The sequence below is a fragment of the Triticum dicoccoides genome, chromosome 2B, assembly GCF_002162155.2.
Source record: "Triticum dicoccoides isolate Atlit2015 ecotype Zavitan chromosome 2B, WEW_v2.0, whole genome shotgun sequence".
NCBI lineage: Eukaryota > Viridiplantae > Streptophyta > Magnoliopsida > Poales > Poaceae > Triticum > Triticum dicoccoides.
Genome location: NC_041383.1, coordinates 70,678,476 through 70,702,408, shown reverse-complemented (window position 1 = coordinate 70,702,408; position 23,933 = coordinate 70,678,476).

Genomic DNA, 23,933 nt, shown 5'->3' with positions numbered 1-23,933 from the left:
TGGGATTTTGTGAGAAAACAACTTATGGGAACAATAATCAACTAGCATATGAAGGTAACACAAGCATAGCTTCAAGAATTTAAGCACATAGGGAGGAAACTTGACATTATTGTAATTCCTACAAGCATATATTCCTCCCTCATAATAAATTTCAGTAGCATCATGAATGAATTCAACAATATAACCAGAACCTAAAGCATTCTTTTCATGATCTACAAGCATAGAAAATTTACTACTCTCAACATGAGCAAATTTCTTCTCATGAATAGTAGTGGGAGCAAACTCAACAAAATAACTATCATGTGATTCAAAATTAAGATCAAGATGACACGTTTCATGGTTATCATTATTCTTTAAAGCATACGTGTCATCACAATAATCATCATAGATAGGAGGCATGCTTTCATCATAGTAATTTTGCTCATCAAAGCTTGGGGGACAAAAAATATCATCTTCATCAAACATAGCTTCCCCAAGCTTGTGGCTTTGCATATTATTATCATCATGGGTATTCAAGGAATTCATACTAACAACATTGCAATCATGCTCATCATTCACATATTTCATGCCAAGCATTCTATTGAATTCTTCTTCTAGCACTTGAGCACAATTTTCCTTTCCATCATACTCACGAAAGATATTAAAAATACGAAGCGTATGAGACAAACTTAACTCCATTTTTTTGTAGTTTTCTTTTATAAACTAAACTAGTGATAAAACAAGAAACAAAAAGATTTGATTGCAAGATCTAAAGATATACCTTCAAGCACTCACCTCGCCAGAAAAGAGCTTAGTGACGGAGTGTGAGTACCCTTTACCTAGCCTCCCCGGCAACGGCGCCAGAAAAGAGCTTGATGTCTACTACACAACCTTCTTCTTGTACACGTTGTTGGGCCTGCAAGTGCACAGGTTTGTAGGACAGTAGCAAATTTCCCTCAAGTGGATGACCTAAGGTTTATCAATTCGTAGGAGGCATAGGATGAAGATGGTCTCTCTCAAACAACCCTGCAACCAAATAACAAAGAGTCTCTTGTGTCCCCAACACACCCAATACAATGGTAAATTGTATAGGTGCACTAGTTCGGCAAAGAGATGAAGATACAAGTGCAAAATAGATAGTAGATAAAGGTATTTGTAATCTGAAATAATAAAAACAGCAAGGTAAAAGTGGTAAAAGTGAGCGTAAACGGTATTGCAATGGAAGGAAACAAGGCCTAGGGTTCATACTTTCACTAGTGCAAGTTCTCTCAACAATAATAACATAGATAGATCATATAACAATCCCTCAACATGCAACAAAGAGTCACTCCAAAGACACTAATAGCCGAGAACAAACGTAGAGATTATGGTAGGGTACGAAATCACCTCAAAGTTATTCTTTCGGATCAATCTATAAAAGAGTTCGTACTGGAATAACACCTTAGGACACAAATCAACCAAAACCCTAATGTCACCTAGATACTCCATTGTCACCTCAAGTATCTATGGGCATGATTATACGATATGCATCACACAATCTTAGATTCATCCAACCAACATAAAAGTACTTCAAAGAGTGCCCCAAAGTTTCTACCGGAGAGTCAAGAACATGTGCCAACCCCTATGCATAGGTTCATGGCTGGAACCCTTAAGTTGGTCACCAAAACATACATCAAGTGGCACATGATATCCCATTGTCACCACAGATAATCACGGCAAGACATACATCAAGTGTTCTCATAAAGACTCAATCCGATAAGATAATTTCAAAGGGGAAACTCAATTCATCACAAGAGAGTAGAGGGGGAGAACCATCATAAGATCCAACTACAATAGCAAAGCTCGGGATACATCAAGATCATGCCATAGATGGAACATGAGAGAGAATACGAGAGAGAGAGAGAGATCAAACACATAGCTACTGGTACATACCCTCAGCCCCGAGGGTGAACTACTCCCTCCTCGTCATGGATAGCGCTAGGATGATGAAGATGGCCTCCGGTGATGGGATCCCCCTCCGGCAGGGTGCCGGAACAGGGTCCCGATTGGTTTTTTGTGGCTACAGAGGCTTGCGGCGGCGGAACTCCCGATCTATCTTCTGTTCTGGAAGTTTTAGGGTACGTAGGTATATATGGGTGCAAGGGGTACGTTCGTGGAGCTTCGGGGGCCCCACGAGTCAGGGGGCATGCCCTAGGGGGGTGGGCGCGCCCCCCACCCTCGTGAGCAACTCCTGTATCTTCTGACGTGGGGTCCAAGTCCATCAGGTGGGTTTCCTTCCAAAAATAACTTCTCCAGTTGATTTTGTTCCATTTTGAATCCGTCTGATATTCCTTTTCCTCGAAATACTGAAACAGGCAATAAAACAGCAATATGGGTTGGGCCTCCGGTTAATAGGTTAGTCCCAAAAGTAATATAAAAGTGTATAATAAAGCCCATAATGATTCAAAACACATAGTAATATAGCATGAATGCTTCATAAATTATAGATACGTTGGAGACGTATCAGTGAGTTGCTCCACGCCGGCACGGCGGCGAGAACGACGGTACGGGCGTCTTCGCTGTCACGTCGTACCGCGCCCCCAGTGTCTGCGGTGGCCGCGCTTCCCGTGTCTGTGGGCGCTCCTCCCGTGCGTGCGACCGCGCCTCCCGTTCTTGCGGCAGTGCCATGCAGCGAGAGGCAGAAGCCGGGTGCATGGAGAGCGACGAGTCAGAGGCCAGCTTCTCCGTGTTCGCCGCCATCATCGAGGAGAAGTAGAACACCGGAGGCTGGTGCCACTTGGGTCCCATGAAGGCCACCGCCGAGGTGACGACTGCGCATTCAGGTGGTTTCTTTGCTGCTTCGTCTCTTCCGAGGACCTTCGTCGATCCCGCAAGTGTTTCCTGTACATGAGGAAGATAAAGGGATCCGCGGGCAGCCATTTAGATTATGTACTCCCTCTCCAGCTGGCGGGAAATATTTGTTCTAAGAATGGATAAATTGTATGTATCTATAACTAAAATAAGTCCAGATACATCCATTTCTAGGACAAGTATTTCCAAACGGAGGGAGTATTAATTATATCAAGAGAGCCGGATTAGCACCGCTTAGTTCATGTAAATGTAATGAAATCCATCATGTTTATATGAAGATCCGTCTTTTTTATATGAAACCTTTCATGCTTGTATGAAATCAGTTCGTGTTTGAACGAATTTCATCTGGTTGTTTAGAGTTGTGAAAATGTATGCCGCTGGCGATTGATGCCGTCCTTCGTGAAAGGAAGTGGGAGAAAATTTTCCGGCTGCCGTTGGAGATGCCCTTGTGCTGGAAATAATAGAGTGATATCCAATCCATTTGAGTTAATTGCGTGTATGATTGTCCCTCTATAAAAAGTTAATTGCATGTACAATGTACACGTGACTTGCAGGGTGGCTACAGCTTCATACTGAAAGTTAAAAAGAAACAAGTCCATCCTTAATCTTGTATTCCAAGTACTCTGTGGGTTCCACTGTCAGTACAGTAGCGAAAGAAGTATATATTAAATAAGTAATATATAATATAAAAATCTAAATATAAAGATAGAATTTGAACTCATGTCATCGCGTTGTGAGCATACGGCGCTAACCAGTCCAGCACATTTTTGTTGTAGACCATGCTGGAGATATATCTCCATGTCTACTCTTATACTCCATCCGTTCTTACATATTTTTTCAGATTTCAAATGGACTACCACATACGGATGTGTATGTAGACATATTTTAGAGTGTAGATTCACTCAATTTTCTCTGTATGTAGTCACTTGTTGAAATCTCTAAAAAGACAAATATTTAGGAACGGAGGGAGTAGAAAACAGAGTTGGTGATGATGGTGTGTGTGCCATCCTGCAATATAGGCCATTAGATTTATATCTAACGGATAGGAAGGAAACTATGGCAATTTTGCAAAAATATACCCACACCCCTCTCCACGTTCGCAAATAAGGCCTTCCCTTGTTCATCCTTTTCTCTCACAAGATAAACTACTCATACAAATGCATCTTGATGTTCCGTGCAATGCACGGGCATCTAGCTAGTTCTTTTAAAATAATTACTACGATAATTGGGTTGATGTGATATATTTTATGTCTGCACTGAATGATTTCAGATTCACTAGTAGTAACAAAGAAAAGGTTTCCTTGTTAACTAACAGAGAACTTGGTGAAAACTATCACATGAGGCCATTAAAAACAAGGCACACAGGGTCCAGCGTCATTGTCACTATAGTTGTGCGCGCGTGAGAAGTCTACATATCGAGGGGGCTACTGAGCGAGGCACAGAGACACAATGTTTGAGAGAGAACCCAATTGACAGATTACGATTAGATCGACTTGTCACCCTTCTGTTGTCATTGTTGGGGTGGGGGAGGGAGAGGGAGAGAAAGACGTATCGAGAGTGTGCGCGGTAGGCACAGAGGCACAACTAGCAAGTGTGTGTGTATGTGTGTGTGTTTGAAAGAGGAGTAGATAGATTACTATCAAGATCGAGGTGCCACCCTACTCCTTCGGTGTCGGGTAGTGTTTGTGTGTGTTTGTGTGTGTGTTTGAGAGAGAAGCCAGTCGGTAGATTAGTATCAACATCGAGGTGTCACCCTACTCCTTAGGTGTTGGGAAGTGTGTGTGTGTGTGGGTGTGTGGTGGGGGCAGTGACACTTACATATCTCTACTCTTATAAAACACAGAGATTGTGATGATGGTGTTCCTGCCATCCTGCAATATAGGCCATCCGATTTATATCCAACAGATAAGAAGGAAACTATGGCAATTTTGCAAAAAGATACCCACACCCCTCTCCACATTTGCAAATAAGGCATTCCCTTGTTCATCCTTTTCTCCCACAAGATAAACTACTCATACAAATGCATCTTGATGTTCCGTGCAACGCATGGGCATCTTGCTAGTAGGGAGAAGGAGTTTGTGTGACACATATCTAGCTATATTAAGGGATAGGTAGATAGCATGTGTGCGAGGTATACTTAAAGCATCACAAAGATAAACAAATGGTGTGCATGGAAGTGCCGAAAAAAATGAAGCGAGAAACAATGTGTACGCACACGCGGTTGTGTGTGTGTGTGTGTGTGTGTGTGCGTGTGTGTGTGTGTGTGTGTGTGTGAGAGAGAGAGAGAGAGAGAGAGAGAAATCTCAAAACAAAAGGTGCTCTGCTGGAATCCCATTGTATGTATTCATATGGTTTCGGAACTGGAGTTAACCTTAGGCGTATGTGTGAGAGACATAATTATAGTTTGAGACATTAGTGGTTGTGGGTGGGCGGAATTAAAGGGGCGGGCGTGTTCGACAAAGAGAGCGTGTGTGTTTCTGTGTGAGAGACTTGTAGGACGGGGTAGAAAGACGAATTCTAACCTTGATGGAGGGAGAAAAATACATGAAGTGCGCGTGTGTGTTTCCGATGCCCACAGGGAAATGAGATATGTATGCGTGTGAGAGAGATTGCACAATTCACTCACGTATCACTATCTAGTGATTGTGGACGTGCATCGCTTGAACATAAATCAATATCTACTTCATATCGTGGCCAAAGGTACAATATCGATTCAACGCTATAAAGATTGGACAGACACAATCACATTTTTTCTATCTAAATAAACCTTTTCAGTTGTGCATGCCAAACTTACAGTGATGTTTCTTCAAACAACCAATGTAGCTATCATGTACATGCACTATTGTTACTCTTGCATTCAAATTCATTAATCTTGGATAATTTAAGGTTCTATTATGAAGTAATATATGTAACATTCATATATGAATTCAACGGGTACGCAATTTATAAAATGGAGGCTATGTAATCATATGAGGTGACATTTTTAAGTAGTGGACTACAATATCCATTTCTTTTTGTGCGCGTCTACACTAACACGTCAATGCATTATGTTTAAAGTAAATAACCAATGGCACTAAATTATCTATTTATACAAGAAATACATAGGCTGAGCGTTTGATCCTTTTTTTGTGAACGCGCCTCTACACCCATACGATTGGCCGCGCCCATGTGAACGCCCAAGTTATCAGCGCGTCATCCCAAGTTATTGTATTTTTTTCTGGGGTGGACTTCACACTAGTTATTAACTGCAAACGTGTGCCCCGTGTACACAGTCTCGCATGACCTTCCCGCTAGCACGGTCCAAAATTAGTTGAAACTGGATACGAACAATCTCGCGGGCGGCAAAATCTCCCGCCTCCTTTTAAAATTTCTGCCACCTAGTCTTTAGCATGCAAAATTCCCCTTTTGTCCATGGTGCATGGAGACCAATAGTTACAATACCACCCTCATCTACATAATAGGTCGGGGCTGCTTTGGTAACTTCCGATTCCCCCCACTACACGGCACCCCCATTTCCTCTCCCCCTCCCGCAAAAATGACTAACTCCACAGCACCAGAGCATCTTACATCACACTGTCCGTAGTTCATCGGCCTTTCTCCCCTCCCCTCTCGAAACCCTCGACTGCTCATCCACTGGCGTACCAGAGCCCATTCACTGCCAACAGCATCACCTCGTCGGATCTACTTCTACGGCCGCATCTACCCCTCCCACCTCCCCTAGAAACAAGTAGACTGCTCGTCCACCACTGTACCACAACCCATTCAATGACGGCCTTGTCCACAATGTCGGATCTGCTTCGCCGGTACTCTCGTCAACTGCAGCACATCTGCAGCGGATCATTTGTATTCCCCACTCGAGACGCTTCGTCCACACCCCCCTTGGAGCCGCCCCACCGTCGCCCCCGTCGACGGCCTCTGATCCTCTTCGCCGACACCTTCCTCAACCCTACCGGAGCCACTTCACCGACACCATCGTCAACCCTACAGGAGTAGCTTCGCATATACCATTCTCAACCCTACCGGGGCCGCTTTTCCAACTCACAAGTCCACGGCCTCAGATCCACTTCCTCCCACCCTCATCCAACCCACCGAAGCAGCTTCTGACGCCCCGTCCACGGCCGCAGATCCGCATTGTTGACACCATCCTTAACCCAACCACCGGAGCAGCTTCACCTACGCCCTCGTCTATGGCCACAGATCCACTTAGCCCACACCGTAGTCCACCCTACCGGAGCCGCTCCACAAATACCCTACTCGACGGTTCTAGATCTCCTTACCGGACCTCTATAGCCAGTGCAGCAGCATCACCCTTGACGTTTCTAACCTGATTCCCACCGTGTGGCAAGATGCCAAGCACCCGCCACGGCCTAGGTACTTGTCACCTTTAAAATCATCCAGCATCACATGCTGATGTACTTCAAATATACTAACAAGTCAATGTTACCTGTTATGCAGCTGGCAAAAACTACAAGGATGATGTTTCTTCTAGATCTAACAGCTTGGCCAACCAAGATCTTGGACTGAGGCATTGCTATGATCTTGTAAGTCTCTCTCTCTCTATCTATCTATCTATCTATCTATCTCTCTTGTATTGTTCTGTGCCTGCCAGCATGCTTTGCTAGGATTTTTGACCAGTAATCCCTTTGTGCAGACAATGATTTCTACTACTGGCTGCTAAATTAGAAATGTAGATGTCATACATGATACTACCTTGTACCTCCGTTCCTAAATATAAGTCTTTCTAGAGATTCCACTATAGGCTACATACGGAGCAAAAGGAGTGAATCTACACCCGAAAATGCATCTATATACATTTGTATGTGGTCCATACTGGAATCTCTACAAAGACATATATTTAGGAACAGAGGCAGTACATTACACAAAATCATAGGTGGCATGTAGGAATTCTAGTGCACTACACTAGGCTCCCTTAGAGTGCCCGCTAGTCCAGCACACAGAGTCATGGCTAGTTTATGCTACGCACACAATCATTAATTGGTGGTTTAAATATGCGCAAGGGATATGCAATGTATTATCATGTAGAGATGTCTGAAATTAACCATGCCAACTTACAGATAGGGTTACACAATGAAAAAGTACAAGATGTATGTGGCAATTTAATGGAACATCGCAAAAAAAGAAGAGGCAGTGGTGAGCCTATTCAGTGTGCTATGGTATGTCACTCCTCCATTGCAATCATCGTGACATGTTATTTGTATGTCAGTTCTATTGGCCAAGTTTCTTAGGGACAGTTATTACGAGTTATCCTAAGAAAATAAGCTCCATGTAAACCAACCAGTTCTATTCATTGCCTTCCTTTTCAGCTTATCTTTGGTATGATCAGTGAAAAGTCTAGATTGCATTATATTTTTTCATTTTGCTGCCCATATGAAAATGAATTTTACTTGAAACATCACAAACTAGCAGGGTTACCCGCGCATTTGCGCAGCTAGATTATCAATTATGATCATAATATTTTATTGTTATACACTAATATTATTTAAATTTTCTTAATGGATTATAGCACCAATTTTAACTCATTTGTAAGGGGTAATAAATGATTAGTCAAGTTAGTTTTATGTCACAGAAGTCTTGAGTTTAGATATGGTTCATGAAAAGAAACCTCCTTTTAAATTCAAACATATGATCTAAGAGGGCAATATTGATGCCACTTATGCATTAGAGATGCCTTGTGTTGTTACCTTAGTAAAGTATAAATATGTTAATTAAATAAACATTATATTGCTGAATTTTTGAAATTGAATTAGAGGATTACGTATGTAGTACTATCATTCCACAATTATTTGAAGTTTATATTTTCTTTCAAATTATTTCTAGTTCTAAAATGAGGCTTAAGACACGAAACATGAATGGAGTTCATAGTCTAATAAATTTCTAGTACAATGTAATTGTTTCATAGTCAGCTTATCTGTTGTTAGCCATTAAGAAAGATTGTGTGAACTCCAGTGCATTTTTATTTCTCCTCCATTGGTAAAAAAATATCACTATCTTTCCCCTTTATGTACCTCCTCAATCCACACCGGTTTGATTGACATATAATCAACAATCGTGTCATGACAGAATCCCCCAAGCTTATTTTTCTTATTTTCCAATTTGACATGCCTCATTTGATGTGTTAAACTCTAGTTAATGAGTTTTGAAAGGCTGTTCCTTTTGTGTGGTTCTTGTCAAACTGGAATTGTAATACAACTATATAAGGTTAAGTGGCTGGCAAATATCAGTGGTGATGTGGATTTGGTTATGTATGCTGGAGGAGCATGTTGATAAATTAGGCCTAGTCAGAACAGTATTCCCTTGTGATTTAGCAACCTTTTTTTGTTTCTCGAAGAATTCATTGTGATTTTTCTCTGGGCCGCTGAAGCATTTGGTGCAAGGTGCCACCATGTAAAATTTTATAGTGGACTTCTCTTATCTAAGAAGGGAAAATGGTTCTCAAGTGGTGTACGCTGCCCACGTAAGACTCTTTTGTATCAAATTTCTCTGTAATTTCATTGGCATCTTTAGCACCAAGCCTTCAGCCTACGCTATTCTAAGTTGCTGATCTACACGGTGTGTGTTCGGGCCTCGATTTAAGGCCAGGCAGATGCCTCATATCTAAAAAATATATGTATACTTGAATATTCCAAGAGTTAGCTATTTTGGAAGCATATGAAATTCATGTGTTAATTAATCGATGGCAGAAGCAATTATGACATCACATGAAACACGGGCTAAACTGCCTAGGAAGTTGGTTCCGTTTCAGCTAGCTTGGTTCCGATTCGAACACACTTGAGTTCGCTAGCTAGACTTTTTTTAAGCCGGGCTAGCTAGTTTTTGGGTCCGAGCCAAGCACGCATGTACATACTGTTCCAAACACACATGCGTTGCCTTTTTTTTGCATCAACCCATGCGTTTTCTTGTTAGCTTTCCATCCAGAATCAAAGTTTTGTACAGTACATATGTATGCTTATTATTCTTGCTTCTAAGTCCTTACCATTAAATTAAAAAAATCTTGCCATTAGAATTACATGTCACTACATAATCAACGGAACATATTTTCCGAGTCGGGATGGCAATGCCAATATGTGTTTGGAGATGTGTACGATGAATCAAAAATATGATAGGGGATGCCTATGCATGAGATGAAAAGCAATCGGGAAATTGTGTGTACGGGTGCTACTTGTTTTTTTTCTTCGTTTGATAACTGCTTGCGATGGAAATCAAGCAGGCGCGTCTCTGTGTCCAACTCTCCTTTCCTTTTTGTATTTTGATGCGTGTGGTATTCTTCATTGGAAAGCTTCTACTTTTCTTTCGGTGTACGTACAGGGTGTGCGGTTGGTAGACGTCTAGTTGATTTGCTTAGCGTACATTATATATCAATGGATCTACTCCATTCTTTTTGCGAGTGAGTTAATCTACACCGTTTAAATATCTTAACTCTAGAGCAACAAATCATCACCGTTCATTTTCTATCGTTTTAATAATATAATAGAAGATTGAACCCAGTGCAGTAATTAATATCATAGGAAAACAGACTATCACTATTTGTCCAAAATGCAAATACAAAGATACCATCTACTTGGCACAATCTACTTTGGTCAATGTTTTCCATAGAGATCCCATTGCCTAATTTAAACGAAGAATGCATGACCCACATTTAAATGATGAACAATTATTTATTGAATTTTGATAGTCCAAATGGCTGGTTATTATCACATAGCAGCACCATCTGAAAGCATCATATAGCAGCAGCAGCAGCTCATAGCAACTCCTCATATAGTAGCAGCAGCAGTGTGCAATTTATCATATACCAGCAGCAGCTCATAGCAATTCATCATATAGAAGCAGGAGGAGCATAGCAATTCATCACATAGTCGCAGCAGGAGTAGCTCATGACAATTCATCATATAGAAACAACAGGAGCAGCTCATAGCAATTCATCATAGAGCAGCAGCAAGAGCGGCTCATAGTAATTCATCATACAGCAGCAACAGGAGCAGCTTATAGCAACTCATCATATAGCAGCAGCAGCTCATAGCAATTCATCATATAGCAGCAGCGGCTCATAGCAATTCATCATATAGCAGCAGCAGGAGCGGGACATAGCAATGCGTCATATAGCAGCAGCAGAAGCAGCTCATAGCAATTCATCGTTGAAAATTCATAGCAATTCAGAACCAAAATTTGGCGAAAAATCAAAGGAGATCCCCACCTTGTTGGATGAGCTCATCCTTTAACAGCACCTCAAGGCCACGGCCTGGGAAGAGGGGAGGGGAATAACGTGCCTTCTACTACAGTGTGGCATGAGTCGTAGTTGTGCGGTGCCCGCCGGAGTATGTAGTGCCTTGGACGGACCACAGTGGAGCAGCTGCTGGAGACCATGAGAATGAGGGGTGGCGCCAGAGGGAGGAGCAGTCAGGGAGATTTGCCCCTACCCGCCGGCCATTTAGCCTAGCTGGACAGAGCATCATCGAGGACCAGGCCAGATGGGACCAGTGGCGGCGGCTCGCTGGAGGAACCCTAGTGCTGCAGGCAGGGGATCGAGGTAGAGGGAAAGGGGAGAGGAGATGCAAGCGGGCAGGGCAATGAACGCTTGCGTGTTTGTTTTTACTTGAGGGTCATGTGTGACGCGGGCGTCAGCAGTTGCATTTGAGTGTAATATAGGCAGACAACATAGTCATTTCACTATTCGCCTTCCCTTCAATTTTTACTGAGGTTCTACCCGAAACACCCCCCTCCAAAGTGAAATAAGTTAAGCCCAAGTCCATAACTCAAAAATGACTTCTTTACATCTTTTATGGCTTATTTTGACAATAAGCCCTAAAAAGGCGGAATCGAACTGGCCCTTAACCCGCAATTCAATTGTGCGTGCAATGATGAATCACTCCTGCCTGCTCTAGTGTACATTTAGGCATCATCATACAAGGCATAACCTAATACATGTGCAGTCGATTGTAGAATCTGGAATATGCAATGTTTATGTTAGTTCCTACGTTGCACATGATGTTTAAATGCCCCTTAAAGTCTAGTGATGGTCTTTAAGACTCCTTCTTTGCTTCTTTTCTTGATATGTAAGATTTGCTCACACATCTGTTCAATTGGTTGTTTGCATCAGCTAGCCATACTAGGAATGTTTGCTTTGATTACTTGTTGTTCTTGACCTAACACTCTAACAGAGCTTATCAACGATTTAAACACTAAGGGCTGCTGTAGTGGGGCCTTATCTAACTCATAGTGACATAAAGGTTTGGCTGTACACTAAAGTAGGCTCTCCAAGAGTACCTGGAGATCCAGTTCGAAGGTATGCCTAGTTTTTACATAGTGCATACATAGTAAATGCTCATTTCATTGTGTGCAAGTGCAAGAGATGCAGCATGTTTCATTACGTGGTGTTGTTTTGTTATAATCTCATCCTTTTGTGTTCATAGACTGGAAAGTATGCATATTTATCTTCCAAGGAGACGAGTAACTAGTTTGTGTCACCTTGCACAGGGGGTGCAATGAAGATAAGATTGAGGATTTCCAAGTACAAGATGTTAGGAAGGAGCCTTGCAAGAGAAGTAGGAGCTGCGCTGAGCCTCTTCAACCAGTTAAGGTAAGTCACTGTATCCAACTCAATAGTTCAATTCCTTGTTTGTTTCAGGCATTGTTAATTTGTTCTTTTCAATTGCTTTATTTGTCCTTGGTTAATGAGATGCCCAAACAATGATGCCTGATGTTGGATACTTGTATAACTATTAGTTGACATAATTAAAGGCCTTACCATTTAATTACTCTGCCGAAGTGTGCCTGAAGCTTTGAAGTCTATTAACCAACTATTATTGCATGAGGCTCACAATCTAGTTTATACTAGGCTAATGACTGCATAGTTTTGCTTGTTGTAGTAGGTTTGTATGAATCCCTCTGCTGTTCATTATGCTCCCTAAGACTTTAATTGAGCTACAGAATGGCCAATTGCTTGCTTACTTATATGCAACGTGCTATCTAAATTTGTAACTTGTCTGTGTTTTGGATTGGGCCCCAACATCATGCTCCTCTAGTGAGCTAAGAGAGATTTCTGTATGCCGGCTGCACAGACTACCTTTTTATAATTTTTAAAATATCACCTACTTATGCGTCATGACGTGTAACATTATTGTTAGTCCTGTTTTTCCATCTACTCCCTCCGTCCCATAATATAAGAACGTTTTTTACACTAGCCGTCCCATAATATAAGAACTTTTTTTACACTAGTATAGTATCAAAAACGTTCTTATATTATGGGACACAGGGAGTGCAAAATAGACTGTCTTGATTGCTTCACTATTGGAACTATATTTTTGCCCTAGTCATGTGTACTTACAGAAACATTTCAGGATGAAGTGACATCAACACAAAGATCTGGGAGCAGTGCGGCATGGCCGTTACCGAATGATTATGGATTGGAATTGGAATGTGTTGATGTTCTCGAGCATCAACTAGAGGTGGCAAGACAAAGTGTACATGATTCTCAACATACAATCAACAAGTTGAGACTGGACATGCAGCTATTAGATGCAGGAGTCAAAAAATGAAACAAGACACTGAGGTAACCACGAAGGAATTGGAGATTTTGCAGACTGAAATTTGTGTTATCTAAATCTGGCCAATCCTATTTTCTGAAGAGATTATAGTTCAAATGGTAAGTTCTGTTGATGCGTGTCCATGGTGTATGAGCTTTATTTGTCCAGCGTATGTAATTTGTTGTTTGTGTATGCTTTATTCTCACTGGTGCCGAACTATAATGCCAGTGGGTATATTCGGCTGTAATTTCTTTATTCTATAGTGTAGGATTATTCTACGTTTCTATGTCGTCTTTTTATTGTACAGTGTATGTTTTTTAGAGGCGATAGTATAGAGTAGGATATTTCTTGAATATGCTATATCATTGAAACGGGGGCCAACACGCCCAAACATTTCCTGGATGCCATACAAATGAACAGACATGTGTAGTCAAAGCGGGCCTTGATTGGGCTGGTCAAAATAATATTAAGTGGATCCCAAATGATGTGGCCCGCCGTAACAGCGGCTTTTGGCAGGCCGTCAACAGGCCTAAAGCTCGATAGGAACGTATAAATGGAAATGGCCCGCGGGCCTTTAGCAGGCCGAAACAAATGTCAATTGTGTCTCGGCCCTATTACTTTACGGGCCAGTAAGAGGCCGAAAGTGTTATGGGCTAGAGGAGGCCCAATTTGCAAACTAGGCTTCTAACATGCCAAAAGTCGCGTTGGGCTGAAATGATGCCCTACGGAACGTGGGCCCCTAATGGACCTTTTCCTTGTGGAACGTGGGCCCCTAATGAACCTAAAGTCAAAGGCCCAACTGTTTGTGGGAAATTAGCAGGCCGAGGGACAAAAATGTGCTAAGAGTTGGCCCATTTACCGAATGCGCCGAGGACAGGCCTAAAGTCACAGCGGGCTAGAATTGGCCCAAATACAGAATGGGCCGAGAAAAGGCCAAAAGACGTTCTGGGCCGTTAACGGGCTGGAACTGACGATGGGCTGCTAACAGGCCAAAAGAAGCTCGGGCCGCAATTGGGCCCAAAAATGTAGCGGGGCGTTAATGGGCTTAAACTGATGATGGGCTGGAAATTGTAGAATCTAGAACGGGACTTCGATGGGTCAATTCTGTGTAACTTGTATGGGTCGTACTTGTAAATGGGCCTGACTCAAGTAGGCCGCTAATGGGCCGGCCTGCTTATTTTGACAGGCCCAGCCTTTTCATCGGAATGGGCCTCTGTTGGGCCGTGCCACGTGTTGACGTATCATAGGCGGCTCCTGTCCAATGAGTGGATGACATCTGTCCCAACGGTAAGGCAACACGTGTTTCCTCCGGCCAATGAGAATTTTACACGTGGAAAATCCCCATTGGTCGTGGCTGTTAGCGGGTTATCGGATCCAAAACCGGAGCCGATAGCTTAACGGTGTTCCGTTACGGTGGATGCCACGTGTTGGTCACCCTTGACGAAAGCACTTGTATGACGCGCGATTTATCGTCATGGAAGTGGACACTTCCGTGATGATAATTTTGGTAATGTCATGGAACACTTCTACGACAACGCAGGTATGACTATCTTGATTCTGTCATAAAATCATCATGGATGTACATGCATGACAGAAAACGTGACCTACTGTGACAAACACGTATCATCATGAAAGTGTATTTTTTTAGTGCATGCTATGATTAGACTTGTCTTAATTCTTATTTCGTAGTTGTGGATGCTTGCGAGAGTGGTTAATAATAAGTGGGAGGCTTGTCCAAGTAAGGGCAGCACCCAAGCACCAGTCCACCCACATATCAAATTATCAAAGTAAAGAACGTGAATCATATGAGCATGATGAAAACTAACTTGACAACAATTTCCATGTGTCCTCGGGAGCGCTTTGCATTATATAAGAGTTCGTCCAGGCTTGTCCTTTGCTACAAAAAGGATTGTTCTGCCTTGCTGCACCTTGTTTACTTTTATTACTTGTTACGCGTTACGAATTAACTTATCACAAAACTATCTGTTACCGATAATTTCAGTGCTTGCAGAGAATACCTTGCTGAAAACCATTTGTCATTTCCTTCTGCTCCTCGTTGGGTTCGACACTCTTACATATCAAAAGGACTACAATAGATCCCCTATACTTGTGGGTCATCAAGAGTCTTTTCTGGCGCCATTGCTGGGGAGTGAAGCGCCTTTGGTAAGTGGAATTTGGTAAGGAAACATTTATATAGTGTGCTGAAATTTATTGTCACTTGTCACTATGGAAAATCATCCTTTGAGGGGCTTGTTCGGGGTATCTTCACCTCGATCAGAAGAGCAAAGAGTTGCTCCTCAACCTACTACACCTACTAAAAATATTTATTATGAAATTCCTTCGCGTATGATAGAGAAACTGCTAGCTAATCCTTATGCAGGAGATGGAACATTACATCCCGATATGCACCTAATCTATGTGGATGAAGTTTTTGGATTATTTAAGCTTGCAGGTATGCCCGAGGATGTTGTCAAGAACAAGGTCTTCCCTTTATCTTTGAAGGGAAAGGCATTGACAAGGTATAGGCTATTGGATGATATTGGATCATGGAACTACAACGGATTGAAATTGGAATTTCATCAGAAGTTTTATCCTATGCATCTGGTTCATCGTGATCGGAATTATATATATAATTTTTGGCCTCATGGAGGAGAATGTATCACTCAAGCTTGGGGGAGGCTTAAGTCAATGTTATACTCATGCCCCAATCATGAGCTCTCAAAAGAAATTATTATTCAAAAAAATTATGCTCGACTTTCTCATAATGATCGCTCCATGTCTGATACTTCTTGTATTGGTTCCTATATGAAGAAGGATATTGAATTCACGTGGGATTTATTGGAAAGAATTAAACGCAACTCTGAAGATTCGGAACTCGACGAAGGTAAAGAGTCAGGTATAAACCTTAAGTTTGATTGTGTTAAATCTTTTATGGATACCGATGCTTTTTTGTGATTTTAGCACTAAATATGGACTTGCCTCTGAGATGTTAGCTTCTTTCTGTGAATCTTTTTCTACTTATGTTGATCTCCGTAAGGATAAGTGGTTTAAATATCATCCTCCCATTGAAGTTAAAGTAGTCGAACCTATTAAAGAAGAAGAAACTATTACTTATAATGTCGATCCTATTGTTCCTATAGCTTGTATTGAAAAACTACCTTTTCCTATTAGAATAAAAGATCATGCTAAAGCTTCAACTGTGGTTCGTAAGAGTTATACTAGAACACCTACACCCCCTGAACAAATTAAAGTTGAACTTACTATTGCTATGGTTAAAGGTCTGTTGGTTGATAATATTGATGGGCATGTTATTTATTTCTGTGATGAAGCCTCTAGAATTGCTAAACCTGATATGAAAGATAAACATAGACATGTTGTTGGCATGCCTATTGTTTCTGTTAAAATAGGCGACCATTGTTATCATGGCTTATGTGATGTGGGTGATAGTGTGAGTGCTATTCCTTATACCTTGTATAAAGAAATTATGAATGATATTGCACATGCTGAGATAGAAGATGTTGATGTTACTATTAAGCTTGCCAATAGAGATACTATATCACCAATTGATATTGTTAGAGATGTTGAAGTCTTGTGTGGGAAGATAAAATATCCTGCTGATTTTCTTGTTCTTGCTTCCCCACAAGATAATTTTTGTCCCATTATATTTGGTAGACCCTTCTTGAATACTTTAATGCTAAGATAGACTGCGAGAAAGATATTGTTACTGTTGGTTTAGGGGATATGTCTCATGATTTTAATTTCTCTAAAAATTTTAGACAACCCCATGATAAAGAATTGCCTAGTAAGGATGAAATTATTGGTCTTGCTTCCATTTCCGTGCCTCCTGTTGATCCTTTAGAACAATATTTGCTAGACCATGAGAATGATCTATCTATGAATGAAAGAAGAGAAATATATGAAGTATGCTTTAAACAAGGATCTATTTTGAAACACAATTTGCATGTTGAAATCCTTGGGCATCCTCCTCAACCCAAGTGTGATCTCGTGTTTGAGCTTAAACAATTACATGATACTTTGAAATATGCTTATCTTGATGAAAAGAAGATATATCTTGTTATTATTAATGCTAACCTTTCAGAGCATGAAGAAAAGAAATTATTGAAAACTCTGAAGAAGCATTGTGCCGCTATTGGATATACTATTGATGATCTTAAGGGCATTAGTCCCACTCTATGTCAGCACAAAATAAAATTGGAGAAAGATGCCAAACTATTTGTTGATCATCGATCACATTTAAATCCTAAGATGAAAGAAGTGGTAAGAAATGAAATACTAAAGCTTCTAGGGGCAGGTATAATTTATCATATTGCTGATAGTCAATGGGTAAGCCCTGTTCATTATGTCCCTAAGAAGGAGGTAACACCCTAATGATAAAAATGAATTGATTCCACAAAGAATTATTACAAGTAATAGAATGGTAATTGTTTTTCGCAAATTTAATAAAGCTACTAGAAAAGATCATTACACCCTACCTTTTATTGATCAAATGCTAGAAAGACTATCCAAACACACTCATTTTAGCTTTCTAGATGGTTATTCTAGTTTCTCTCAAATACCTATGTCAAAAGATGATCAAGAGAAAACCACTTTTACTTGCCCTTTCGGTACCTTTGCTTATAGACGTATGCCTTTTGGTTTATGCAATGCACCTGCTACCTTTCAAAGATGTATGACTGCTATATTCTCTGATTTTTGTAAAAAGATTATTGAGGTATTCATGGATGATTTCCCTGTTTGCGGAACTTCTTTTGATGATTGCTTAAGAAACCTTGATCGAGTTTTGCAGAGATGTGAAGAAACGAATCTTGTCTTGAATTGGGAAAAATGTCACTTTATGGTTAATGAAGGTATTGTCTTGGGGCATAAAATTTCTGAAAGAGGTATTGAGGTAGATAAAGCTAAGGTAGATGCTATTGAAAAGATGCCTTGTCCTAAAGATATCAAAGGTATAAGAAGTTTCCTTGGTCATGCTAGTTTCTATAGGAGTTTATTAAAGACTTCTCTAAAATTCTAGGCCTCTCACTAATCTCTTGCAAAAATATGTTCCTTTTGTTTTTGATGATGATTGTGTAGAAGCATTTGAAATACTTAAGAAAGTCTTGATTTCTGCTCCTATTGTTCAGCCACCCGATTGGAACCTACCCTTTGAAATTATGTGTGATGGTAGTGATTATGATGTTGGTGTTGTTCTAGGACAAAGAGTTGATAAGAAATTAAATGTTATTCATTATGCTAGTAAAACTCTAGACAGCGCCCAGACGAATAATGCTACTACTGAAAAGGAATTTTTAGCAGTTGTATTTGCTTGTGACAAGTTCAGATCTTATATTGTTGATTCCAAAGTAATTGTTCACACTAATCATGCTGCTACTAAATATCTCATGGAAAATAAAGATGCTAAACCTAGACTTATTACATGGATTATGTTGCTACAAGAATTTGAGTTGCTTATTATCGATAGAAAGGGAGCTGAGAACCCCGTTGCAGACAACTTATCTAGGTTAGAAAATGTTCTTGATGACCCACTACGTATTGATGATAGCTTTCCTGATGAGCAACTAAATGTCATAAATTCTTCTTGTAATACTCCATGGTATGCTGATTATGCTACCTAGTCGTGTACCCGTGCAATGCACGGGCTAGTGATTTATTATTTTAAAAATATCTTGTTAAATTGTTGTGTTGGAACTCGAGGGATTAACCTTATCATTCATATTATGCATCTGAATAGAATTATACTAATGATAAAACAAAAGAAATAAAGATCATGTTCTGAGTGACAATTTTAATACCCTGAAATTTGTGAACCGCGAAGCAATTTAATGGCATTACACAATTAATGTCCATATACCATTCTAGAATGCTTGTTTTGCTGGTTTGAACCTAGTCCGATACATACAGTTCAAAGATTTAAAAATGCAAATGTGCTTTCTTTTCCTGAAAACGAATGTACAACTTCATACAAATATTAATGCTACATTATGCACTCACTTGAGAGTACCATTGGAGCTTGTCTCCTGAGAAAGTTTATCACATTCATAACAATGCATGTCCAAAAACAAATGTTCATATTAGCATTTAAGTGACATTAGAGGCTTCAAACCATGATTCTGATAAAGTTTATGATGTAAATGCATATTATTCTTCTGTTTAGGATAATCAGCATATCCGTCATGAGCTTTAACATTGTCTGGCAAAGAGAATACCAATGACACGTAGAAACATAAGCATAAATCCAATGAAATAAATTAATAAGTGGAGTAGAAAACAGATTTATATGCCTGCTCTAAAACATAAATTATATTGATATCTTGATGAAACTAAATTAGTACGCATCACATGGTTCATCTGAGTATAAAGTAGAAGTGCCACAAGGTCAATTTGTGATATGATCCTGTCATGGTGAGTCAACACAGTAAGTATTTTTGCTTGTAGCTGGTAGTCCATTTGGCAGTGAAGTTGCAGAATTTCTAAACGAAAAAAAATCAGGCAGTTAGATTGGACCAAGTGATGCTAAAATAACATTTACAAACATTGCTACCATGCCAGTTACCATTGGTTTCTTAGGAACAAATTTTCATTTGTAGATAAATAAGTACGCATATGTCAGTCTCAGATAGAAAACATAATGACATGATCAATCTTACCTTAATAATAGTGATCTAACTGGTTAAGGGACATACATATACAATATTGTACAGGTATGATCTAACTCGTAAGAGAGACGGAGATATAAGATCTGCTAGGACAAAAGAGGAGAACAAACACATTACTACAACAAAAGCAACATATATATGTCATGATGCTAAAACCTTGCATCCAAAGTATAGTTCGTTGTCAGCTGGGCCTATCTTCCTCTCGTCGTTGCCGCCTGCCGGCTCTGTGTTCCATGCCCCCTCTCTTGCCTGGCATGTCTACGCCTGCAGCACATGCACTACTGGCCTCATATCTGCATATCCAATGAACACATTACAACAGTATCAACATATGTATCATGATGCTTCTAGCCTTACATCCAAAGTTATTTTACAGTTTGTTGTCAGCTGCGCCGGCGTCTTTGCATGCCACTCCGATATTGTTGCCTTGGACGTGTCCACCTGCAGCACATGCACGGCTGTCCTCATCTCTGCATATCCTGCTGAGAATTCAGAGGCTGCATCAGTCTGCATGTGCTTAGCCTGTGGAGGAAAACAGGCAAATATAAACATCGGAAAGGGTGGCTTGTAATTATGTGTTTTGATCTTGCACAACTAATGTGGTAACCCTCCGAGATGTCCGGCTACATCTTGAGTCAAATCTAATGGAAGAAACCTTAAGGCTCATATCTCGTGCACAAATTCATTGACACAAAGTCAAAACTGAACCAACAATGCCTGAAAAGCTGTAGCCTGCACTCCAAATAATATGTGTACAATGTTAGTCTGAAATCTGAACGATGTCGATGTAACAAAGGTAATATGCCTTTATTTGTTAGAATTACGTACATGGAAGTTGCCATTAGGTGAAAAAGAGTAGAACACTCAAAGTGTTAATCAAGTTTGAGAAATCCACAAACTTGGACAGATGGGACATCAGCTTCAGGGAGTCAACTTGCCATGCAGGATCGATTATCCTATTTTCTAAGAAACAGGATGACATCAGTTTATTAGTTCTAAATACAGTGGTGCTTACCTGAGGAACCGACCAGAACCTTGCGGTGGGGCAATCGATGCCCTGCCTAATTATCTTCATGTCGCTATACGGGAAGGTGGAACGGCACCTAGAAAGAGTGAACAACATGCCATGCCCATGAGATTAGAAATAAGGCACCATCCCAGACGGCCTCGAGGAAGATTTTTTTAGAGAGAGAGAGATTGTGAGGTGGTGAGGAGGCTTGCAGTAGATTAACATAAAAAAATTGTCTTCCTAGGTTGCTGGACATGATAGCCGTTCTCTTCATGAATTCGAACTGAAGCTTCTCTTGATTGATCCTACTTTGTTGCCTGAGTTCCCAACAATGCCGATTTAAACAACTCCCCGCTCTCTTCCATGTCCCCTAATCAATAACAAAAATTCATACCACCAAGAAGATGACATTGAGAAAGAGAAAATACGGCAGCGAGATCATCGAGAACTGCAGTGATGGCGGCAGCGGCGGCGGGGAGAGGCATCCATGGATGAGATCATGAGAGGTTGTTGTGTTCGTGTCAAGAAGCTGCAGAGTTCAAGAGATCTTTTGGCTTTGCACCACCTCGAATAGGATTGACGGCTAGAAAGAGAAATGATAGGCTGATCTCAGGATTTAGCTTTTAGGACGTGTAGCACATGGACTCTTCTTTTAAATAATATAGTCTGTTCTTTGAATATTTTTTTTGATGGGTCATTTTCTTTTAATATTGATTAAAGAGGAAGGAGGGAGTCATGACAGAACGCACGCTACGACCTACATCTGATGGCTCATAATTTCTAGGAAATATTTTTTAACTATGGAATAACATGGGAATTTAGGATCAATCTACACCGTAATAACTTGGCCCCACCAGACTAACGGCTCCTAATTACTGATTAACGTGGGAATTTTTAGGGAGTCTGTAATTAGTATAGGTATAGATTATATCGTTGCTAAATTTATACCACCTAGTTTCACATACCAGCAAAAGAAAAAGGTTTTCTATGATTTAAGACATTACTTTTGGGATGATCCACACCTTTATAAAGAAGGAGTAGACGGTGTTATTAGACATTGTGTACCTGAGCCTAAATAGGAACAAATCCTATGCAAGTGCCACTCCGAGTCTTACGGAGGACAGCACGCGGGAAATAGAACTACACACAAGGTATTGCAATCTAGTTTCTATTGGCCTACTCTCTTCAAGGATGCTCGTAAGTTTGTCTTGTCCTGTGATGAATGCCAAAGGATTGGTAATATTAGTAGACATCAGAAAATTCCTATGAACTATTCACTTGTTATTGAACCATTTGATGTTTGGGGCTTTGATTATATGGGACCCTTTCCTTCCTCTAACGGGTATACACATATTTTAGTTTCTGTTGATTACGTTACTAAGTGGGTAGAAGCTATTCCAACTAGTAGTGTTGATCATAACACTTCTATTAAGATGCTTAAAGAAGTTATTTTCTCAAGATTTGGAGTTCCTAGATATTTAATGACTGATGGTGGTTCACACTTTCTTCATGGCTCTTTCCGTAAAATGCTTGCTAAGTATGATGTTAACCATAGAATTGCATCTCCATATCATCCTCGGTCTAGTGGTCAAGTAGAATTGAGCAATAGAGAGATTAAATTAATTTTGTAGAAGACTGTTAATAGATCTAGAAAGAATTGGTCTAAGAAACTTGATGATGCATTGTGGGCTTATAGAACTGCTTATAAGAATCCTATGGGTATCTCTCCCTGTAAAATGGTTTATGGAAAAGCATGTCATTCACCTCTTTAACTAGAACATAAGGCATGTTGGGCTATTAAAGAGCTCAACTATGATTTCAAACTTGTCGGTGAGAAGAGGTAATTTGACATTACTTTGCTTGATTAATGGAGAACCCAAGCCTATGAGAACGCCAAGTTGTTTAAAGAAAAAGTTAAAAGATGGCATGATAAAAGGATACAAGAGTGTGAGTTTAATGTAGGTGATCATGTTTTGCTATACAACTCTCATTTAAGATTTTTTGCAGGAAAACTTCTCTCTAAATGGGAAGGCCCTTACATCATCGAGGAGGTCTACCGTTCCGGTGCCATAAAAATCAAAAACACCGAGGGCACAAATTCGAAGGTGGTAAACGGTCAAAGAATCAAACATTATATCTCAGGTACTCCCATAAATGTTGAAACCAATATTATTGACACCATAACACCGGAGGAGTACATAAGGGACACTTTTTAGAACGTTTCAGACTCCGAAAAGGAATAGGTATGTGGTACGGTAAGTAAACCGACTCCAAAATGTTTCCAATGATAAATTTTCTCCGTTTTGGAATATTTAAAAAAATAGGAAAATTAAAGGTAGTCCGAAAGAGATACGAGGCCATAACAAGGGTGGAGGGCGCGCCCTACCCCCTGGGCGTGCCCCCCGTCCTTGTGGCCACCGTGTGTGCCCTCCGGACTCCGTTTTCTTGCACGATACTTCTTATAGTCGGTAAAAATTCATTATATAATCTCCCGAAGGTTTTGACCACAGTACCACGACAAAATCTCCTATTTTTGTTTTGAGTTGTTTCTGCAGCAGATTTGGAGCAAGATGACTTTGCAAGAGTCGGTCGGGGAAGAGTCGTGTAACTCACCCGACACCGGGGCCAAGAGCGTACAGCGAAGCCAACCATTTTGGGCAAGCAACGGAGGAAGAGTGGATGCCATGGAGGAGGATCAAGAAGTTACCTCTCATCTTCAAACTGAATTCATGTTGGAGGAACTTCAGAACTTAGCAATACCAAACTCGGTCATCCCTCCTAATGATAGATTTCTCTCTTATGAAAATATGAAAAAGAGTGTTAGTTTTTATCCCGCAGCTATGAAACATCCCGGGGACTGCACCGACACAGCAGGCG